The sequence below is a fragment of the Misgurnus anguillicaudatus genome, chromosome 24 (assembly GCF_027580225.2).
Source record: "Misgurnus anguillicaudatus chromosome 24, ASM2758022v2, whole genome shotgun sequence".
NCBI classification, from domain to species: Eukaryota; Metazoa; Chordata; class Actinopteri; order Cypriniformes; family Cobitidae; genus Misgurnus; species Misgurnus anguillicaudatus.
Window position 1 is genome coordinate 25760705 of NC_073360.2, and position 9157 is coordinate 25769861.

A 9157-nucleotide genomic window follows, 5' to 3' on the forward strand; every position below is an offset into this window, starting at 1 on the left:
CATTTATGGGATTAATATTCTGGGTTTTGGGTTATTCTTGCTGGGTTATTTTTATCATGTGCTTCATTGTAAATCAAGACCATTGTTAACAGCAAATAAATGTTTATTTGACTGCAAAATAACTACAAACTCTTACATTTTTACAGTTGTAAGTTGCAAAATCATTTAAAGGACTGCCCAAGTATAAATATATTTATAAAATATAATAAATTATGCACATTGAAGTAACAATGTAACAGGTTGAATCAATTCGTTTGAATTTAAGACAGAATTTGTAATTTTACAGTATATAAATGAAATACTGAAATGTACAAAAACAAAACTACAGCAGTGTAAGAAAAGAAACAATGTAATTGTTAAATTAAAAGTAAAATCATTCATAGATGTGTAAAGTTTTTTTAACAGAACACATGTTTTAAGTTTCACAGAATGGAATGTATTTGACTAAAAATACTTTATTTATTAAAGTTACTCGTCGCGAACAAAGATGTACAAAGGATTCGAACAGGAGAGGATTCATCAATTTGAAAAATGACAGACTACAGGAATTCCCATAGAAGCACATTGCCTGGGGTATTTATTTTCAAGCACTTAAAATGCCTTTAAACCAGAGACTGTAAAAAATATGCAAGTAGTGTCTGTGACGTCACCTATTGGTTTGTGAAGAGCATTTTTGAAGCTTAAAGTAGGCGGTGGGTGCCATCGCCATCTTGGCCGAATTGCAGTTTAAGTCACTTCCGTAATGGCTCCATCAGAGAGACTGGTTGAGAAAAAAGATTGAGAGATCTGCTACATGTTTCCCATGGCCAGGACGAAAGGAAAGGGTTTCGAGGATTCTGTCCAGAGAAGAAATTCCACCACATTTGTTGCAATCTACAAAAGAGGAAAAAACTTTTAGTAGTATGAACTGAATTATCAGATTTAAGTATTCAGAAAACCATGTGGGCCAAGTGAATTATACATTTTATAAAAATTACAAGGCTTTCTTTTGCATCCCTGGCCGCATTACCACCACGTGTGAGATTTTTTTTCCACAAATGCAATGGCCTTTTGTCAGTTTGCATAAGACTTTGGTGTTACACTCCTTTAACTGTTGTGCCAACAACAAAGGCTGCAAACCACACAGACTGACAAATAGGATGATCTGACTATAAAGAATAAAGTACTGCAGAACTAAAATGTAGCAGATAATTAAGACATTCTCAATATATTTTAAATAGTAATTATTAAATGTTATACTTACTGGCTGAAGTTGTATGAAGGTCTTGCTAGCCTCATCAATGGATGGATGTTAAAACTCTGCACACTCTAAAGTAAGAATGGGAAAACAACATCACATCTGATCTCTGCTAAAAACATAACATCTCTGTTACAGTATCAGCCACAGATCAGAGGGTTGGTCAACTTAAATTTGAAATCACAGGAGACAACCCAAAAATATTATGAAATGAATATAAAAAAGTAACTAAATACGACTCAATAACACATCTAATTTCATATAACACATACATGTTTGTTAATTGATAGTAACTTCCACGCAGCCTCCGTCTTGGTGACAAATACGTTTATATTTTCAAGTTCATGTCCAGACTCCAAACACTTAAATTATTATTTCATTTTAAAAGAGAGGAACAAGCAATATACATACAAGACACCGGTTCTTGGAAAACGCTGTTTCGTTTTCATTTATCGACGCGTTACCTGCCGTACCGACTGTAAAGTGAATGTGCTGCATGTCCCTGCCTCAGTGACAGAGTAGACGGCGGCTCCGTGATCCTCCGCCGGCGCGGCCGGTAAAGTTAATGTGCTCGCGCCTCGCGGTCTGTCTTTACATATCGAATGACAAGAAAGCAACTCGATTGTCGCTAAATTTAATTTAACAGCGTCGCTTTCGCTTGTTAAGCTGGGAAAGGGAAAACTGTGCGCGTGTGTGACACAAGAAGCCTGGGGGTTGCGGAGGTCGACTCGGTACCGGTTTTGACTAGCTTTGTTAAAGGCTTACAGAAATTGTCATGAGTTAACGTAATCAACCGTGTGATGGGGATTTTGTAACACCGATTTTATTAATTTTATTAATATGCCATATCAAACATCTTAGAACCATTATTCGAGTAAATTTGTGTAAATGGCGATCTGAGGTAACAGTCGTCATTCCTCCAAATTACACCCGTCGTCTTAGTCTGTATAAATTAACACGTTGCTGTCTCGCAAAATGTTATAATCTTGTTTATATTCATGAAATGTTCACAAAAACATATAAACTTACCTTGAAACAACTGCTTCCAGTGACTCTGTGCTTTCACGTTACCGTTGCTGAGCACATTCAAACATCAAGGGCGCGAAGCACACGAGCCTCTTCAAACAACCCAGCATAATAACCCAGCAGTTTTAACCCAACACCTAGAAAACTGAAACTACCCAAAAAGTGTTTAAAATGTAAAAAAATAACCCAGCAAAACAACCCAACAGACTCAACCCAGCATTTTGTGTTAAAAAATAACCCAGCCATTTTTAGAGTGTAGTGAGTATTAGAGAAAATTATTTATTTTGTAATGTAATTTCCCCTTCACTTTCAATTGTTTGACTTCAATGAAACATTATATTTTTTAAATTAAAGCTTAAAAGAAGAAACATTATAGATTATTTTTTATAGCTTTCTTTGCTCATATTTACCAAGGGTGCCCAAACTTTCGAGCCCCACTATATGTGCTTGTATATACAGTAGTAAGCTGTTTTACACACCACATGCCAATAACTTTGTTTTTCAAAGTTCTTTGTATCAAAACTTTATTTTATATCCTTAGTGCATTGTCAGTGTAACCTCTTAACCTTACAGTTTCATTCACAAAACTGCACATATTTTTAATACAATGGTGAGATTTGACTACTTGCCAAGACAGAGAGAACGCACAACCTGCACCAACTTGCACTCTGCTTGCACATAAAAACAATAGGTTACTTTCGTAACCCCGGTTCTCTGAAACATCGAGTGGAGAGATCCACCTATGGGAAGGACATCCGTACCTGACCTCTACAGAAGCATCCAATTGCACCAAGTCTGGCTAGACAGACAGAAGCGCGCAGCCAATGCCAGGTAAGACCACACCCTCTTACCTGATGGCATATAACGCCACTGCGCGCTGCTCCTCCTCAGTAAGTGTATTCGCTTCTCGTGCGGCAAGCGGGGCAAAGCTGGTGGATCATAATAATGAGCCCCACGCACACACACAAGTGTCTGTGGTGCGCATGCAAGGCAGAAATATGTAAAAAGCACACCCTAGGGAAACCCATAAATGCAAAAAACAAACTAGGGCAAAGATGTGAATGCATGCTTGGTAACATGAACGAGCTCAAAACCCGTATGCGCTTTATTCCTACTATAAAGACAACAGTAGGAAAAAGGTGTGCAGCAGTGAAGGGCTATGATGACCCTACACCCAAAACGGAATGTGCTACTGAGGTTTTAGTAACATCCAACCGATAATAACGCACGAAAGTATGGGGAGAAGCCCAGCTCGCAGCCGAACAGATGTCCTGCAGTGACACTCCCCTAAACAAAGCCCAAGAGGTGGCCACGCCCCTCGTAGAATGAGCTCTGATATTCCCAGGTGGTTGCACTCCCTTCGATTCGTATGCCAAGGCAATCGCGTCCACAAGCCAATGTGAAAGACGTTGCTTAGATACGGGATTCCCTCTGTGAGGCGGTGTCCATGAGATAAAGAGCTGGTCACTCTTCCGGAAAACCCTAGTCCTGTCGATATACGTCTGTAATGCACGAACAGGACATAGAGCATTAAGCCTCTGATCCTCCGCAGAGGAAAAAGGTGGAGGGTGAAAAGCGGACAGCTCCAGCACCTCCGATGTGAACGCAGGGAAGCACTTAGGCATAAATGCCGGGTTAGGTTTAAGAAAAACCTTTTCTCCATTCAAAGAGAATTTAGTGCATGAAGGGTGTACAGAAAATGCATGCAGTTCGCTAACACGTTTTGCTGATGTTAGAGCCAAGAGCAGAGCTACCTTAAAAGACAGCAGCTTCAAGGAAATAACGCCCAGGGGCTCAAAGGGGTATTGAGACAGAGCGTCCAGCACCATGGAGAGGTCCCATTCAGGGACAGACTTCCTGATGACTGGCAAAGAGCGACGGGCACCCTTCATAAATCTGCAGATTAAAGGGTGCTGCCCGACAGTAGAGCCATCAAACCCTACGTGACAAGCAGAAATAGCCGCCAGGTAAACCTTAATTGTGGAAAAAGACCTGCCTTTATCCAAAAGGTTTTGTAAGAAACGCAAAATCTCAGGGACTGAGCACTGATAAGATATGAGATCGTGCTCATCACACCACCCTTCAAACACTTGCCACTTACAACCATATAAGGACGGTGTAGAAACGGCTCTGGCATTTTGAATAGTAGCAATTATGCACGGGTGTAATCCCAGCGCGTTTAAGTTTGTCCTCTCACGGGCCAAACCCAGAGAGCCACCCTGTCCGGTTGTGGGTGATCAATTTCCCCGTTCGCTTGAGACAACAGGTCTGTGCGGAGGGGGAGGAGCCACGGCTGGGCATATAGCAGAGGAATTATTTCTGCCAACCACGGGGCTTTGGGCCATCTGGGCGCTATCAGAAGGAGAGACAAGCTCTCCTCCCTCACTCTGGCCAGCGTGGGAATTATGAGGCACAGAGGGGGGAAAGCATACAGCAACACCTTGGGCCATGGGTGGGCCAGTGCGTCCACCCCGAGGGGCGCGTCCAAGTCCTTTAGCGAGAAGAACATAGGACAATGGGCATTTTCGTGCGAGGCGAACAGATCTACGGTTGCCCGTCCGAATCGCCTCCATATCGCGTCCACCACATGCGGGTGGAGACGCCAGTCCCCGTAAAGAGGGTTTCCCCTTGACAGAAGATCCGCGCCTCTGTTCAGAATGCCTGGAACATGCGTTGCGCGTAGTGACAGAAAAAACCCCTTGCTCCACACTAACAGCTTGTGAGCTAGATTGTGAAGTTTCGAGGAGCGCATACCGCCCTGGCGATTGATGTATGCCACCGCTGTGGTATTGTCGCAGCGTACGAGAACATGATGTCCCCGCAGGCGCGGCAGAAAATGATTCAGAGCTTTCCATATGGTGAGGAGCTCTAAATAATTTATATGTGCTGAATGGAGACTGCTCGGCCACAGCCCGTTCACCGTTCTGCCCTCCTGGGTTGCACCCCAGCCCGTCGTCACGACTTTCAGCAACATAACTGTCCCCAAGGGGGTGCCTTGTGCGTAAAAGTCTGCGTTCCTCCAGTGTCGCAGAGCTGCCGAACAGATGCGCGTCACCGTTACCACGCGACAGAGATCGCGTAACGGGCTGAAATGTAGTGATAAAACCCATTTCATGAACGGTCTCATTCTCAGGAGACCCAGGGGCAAAACCTGAATAGCTGAAGCCATAAGACCCTGTAGTCTGAGGCATGAACGATACTGCACTCTCTCCCCCTCTCTGAACTGTGACACACAATTCATTAAAGCGCGGACGCGCTCCTGAGAAAGATGCGCTCGCATTGGAGACCGAGTTCAGTTCCAACCCCAGAAAAATCACACTCTGACTGGGTGTGAAATTGCTTTTGTTCACATTCACTCTGAAACCCAGGGACGTGATATGAGAGAGCACACGGTGGGTTTCCCGCAGCACTTTCTCTTTCGACTCGGCTATGATGAGCCAATCGTCTATGTATGTCAAAATCCGTAGACCTGACATTCTTAGAGGGGCGAGGGCCGCCTCCGTGCACAGACAGAACGTCCGAGGACTGAGAGAGAGGCCGAAAGGAAGAACTGTGAATTCGTAACATATGCTCTGATATGCGAAACGCAGAAACTTCCTGTGAGGCGGATAAATGCTTATGTGGAAAAAAGCATCCTTCAGATCGACTGAAGTGAACCAGTCGTTCTGTCTTATGGCTCGGGCCAGAGAACCGTGGGTTAACATTCTGAAATTGTATTTCCTTAAATGTTTGTTCAACACTCGGAGGTCTAAGATAGGGCGGAGGGAGCCGTCCTTCTTTGGAACCAGGAAATAACGAGAATAAAACCCCTGATTTATCAGATCGGGGGGCACCACCTGAATCGCACCCTTTATTAGAAGAGAGGAGATTTCCTCTTTCAGAATGTGAGCGGAATTCTCTTCCGTGTGAGAGAAGAGAATGCCGTTGAAAAGCGGGGGTTTCCTGACAAACTGTAGTCTGTAGCCCTGCGTAACTGTTCGCATAACCCATTCGGGCGCTGCTACCGCCCGCCAGGCTGGCTCGTAACTCGCTAGAGTGCCCGCCAGCGTGGAGGGCGCGCAGCTGAACTCGTGAGCGCTCGGTAGACTCATTTGTGATACAATGGCGCCCTCTAGTGGACAAACAAGGGGCGACATGCGTGGGTTCAGAGAGGGGTTTATTCTCTGCAGAGAGATGTGCTCTCTCTGAAACTAATTCATTTGATTCGTTTGTTTTATTGTGTTTTGTGTGTTTTTTGTATGTTTTGTGTTGGGAAACACTTGGGCCGAAGCCTTTATTTGTTGAGTGAGGGGAACAGTGTAAATGCTTGGTGTACATTTCCTCACAACCAACCCCCTGAACGTGGGGGGACAAAACACATCCACCGAACACACGGGCTGGGCAGCCTCTTGAGGGGGGTGGTCGACCCCTCCGTGAGAAAACCTCCGTCTCTTGGACGGGAGCTCCGGGGGAAAAAGAGAGTCCAATGGGCTTGTGGCCTCCGAACAAAGACCCTGTACCCCCAACGGTCGAACATCAGGCCGGCCGCTTGCGTTTCGGGATGTTGGGGGTCGGGTTGGGGCTGCGGCGGGAGGCGGTTTTCCCCAGGGTTTAGCAGACGGTGGGTTACTCTGCCGTGGAGGGGGTTTGTTGCGGGGCCTCTCCTTACTGTAGTGAGAGTGCCGAGCTGTAGCAGGGGGGTTAGGCGAACGTACAGGGGGCACCTGACGTGGGTTTGCCTTCCTTGGAAGGCAAAGCTTGAAAGCCTCGTCCTCTTTTTTCTTATCGTCGCACCGTTGCTGCATCAAAGCCACGGCGGGGCCGAAAAGAGCCTGGCCGGGCTCAACCGGAGCACCAGCGATACGCCTCTTCTCACTGTCGGGAAGGCCCGACAGGTTAAGCCACAGCGCGCGCTCCCCTGCCACAGAAAGCGCCATGGAACGCCCGCACGCCTGGACGGCCTGTCGAGCGTTACGGAGGACGAGATCATTCACCGTCAGGATCTCCTTCCACAAGGTCGGTGAGGGAGACCCCTTATCGAGCTGAGCCCCCAAATCGTCCAGATTCTCCGCCTGGTAGGCGGAAAGGAGCGATGAAACGTTGAGGGCCCTCACAGCCAAGGCCGAGGCCTTATAAGAGGCCTGTAGAACCGATGCCGAAAAACGGTCCATTTTATTGGGCAAGACCGGCTTCGGGGGAGCGAGCAGCCCACCCTGGACGGGGTTAAGGTGCCTGGCGATAGACGGCTCGACCGTGGGCGGGTCGCCCAGGCCGAGAGCTGCCATGTCCTTCACCTCGAGGCCTGCGAGACCGTGTTTCAGGTCGAGCGGGTCGTTCCAATAATGCCTCATGTGCTTAACGCACGCCGGAAGAACAGGGAAGAGTTGTTTCCTCGGGCCGGGAGGGGGTCCCAGCACTTTCCCATCATAAATATCCCTCTCTTGGTCGGTAGCGCTCTGAGGGGCCGGCCACTCGATTTTGAGCGCGCCACACCTCGAGAAGGATGGACTGAGGTAAAGCCGCGGGGGGGTTAACCTGGGAAGCACAAGAGGGCGGGATGGCCTCCTCGTCCTCTGAGGTCCCAAGAAGGTCCGCGTCGTCGCATGAACCGGCCGGTTCGCCTGCTAACGTAGCAATTTCCCTGAAGATGTCCTCTTCAGGGTATGCAGGGTTGGGCATGTCGGCCCAACTGAGGGAGGTCGCGCCCCCGGATGTCTCCGGTTGCGCGTCCGCTCCACCAAGCCCTTCATCCGAATCCGAAAAACCGTCCTCGCCACACTGGGTCGCAGCAACTTTAAGTCGACGCCGCAGCAGTTTCTTAGGCAGCGAAAGGCAATGGCTGCAATTATCCGGGTTTTGTAGGGCTTCCTCCGCGTGTTTGAGGCCCAAACAAACCACACAGAACTCGTGCGAGTCCTTAGCGGCGATTAAAGCTCCGCACGCGGCCGGGCAGGCCCGTGACGAAGATTTCCCGGGAGCAGCGGCAGCTTTAGAAAGCGACATATCGGCGAAAAATTCGGAGAAATCCGTGGCGGGCAGCCGTGGATGAAGGTAGAGAGAAAAACGAGCGTGGGCGGCTCGAGGATACTAAAGAAAAAGCAGACACAGCTAACCTGGCTGGGTTGACAACTGTCACGTCAGGCGGAGGCTGATCTGGCGATAATTCCTCCTGAAGACAAATTAGTGAACAGCGAAAAACCAACCGAACTGTATCCACGTAGAGATAGCGAGAAGCGAATATCAACTGAGGAGGAGCAGCGCGCAGTGGCGTTATATGCCATCAGGTAAGAGGGTGTGGTCTTACCTGGCATTGGCTGCGCGCTTCTGTCTGTCTAGCCAGACTTGGTGCAATTGGATGCTTCTGTAGAGGTCAGGTACGGATGTCCTTCCCATAGGTGGATCTCGAACACGAGATGATGAAAGAGAACCACATTAAAGTGCTTGCTGGTTGCACTTGCACAGTCTTCTCAGGGATTTTTCATTAGTTCTTGTTAAGGTGGTGCCTACTTAGCCAATAAATACAAACTAATTGAGATAGGGACACTGATTAAACAGTTGGGCTTCTCGGTTTTGGGCAAAATCATATTTCGGATTATTTTGGTAAAAATCATAATCACGATTATTAAACACGGTTACTCAGAGACAAACATGCATTTATTTTAACCCAAGTCTTGCAGTAGCTACCAGGGTCAAAGCAGTGGTGTCTTCGAAGTGTCTTACAAACACATCGGTCCAGCAGCATGCAATTTGTATAATCATTTAATAATTATTTTACTTCAAAAAACTTGTTTTTGTTATTGTTTGAATCAAAAAATCAAATTCACAGCCCTATAAGACCAATTGCGGTCCGGCAGATACACATGCACATTTAGCTGGGGCAAGCTTCGTCAAGCCAGCATCAAAGTTTGTTCACAA

The 9157-nt window shown here is 47.0% G+C and overlaps 1 long non-coding RNA gene across 1 annotated transcript; it reads right to left on the reverse strand.

Moving 5' to 3' along the window:
• Window positions 1-245: 245 nt before the first annotated feature.
• LOC129423444 (uncharacterized) lies at window positions 246-1465 on the reverse strand. The gene is made up of 2 exons (XR_012367837.1): window positions 1244-1465; window positions 246-873 (listed from the first exon to the last, which is right to left on the reverse strand). It is a non-coding gene; the product is annotated as an uncharacterized lncRNA (long non-coding RNA).
• Window positions 1466-9157: the final 7692 nt, after the last annotated feature.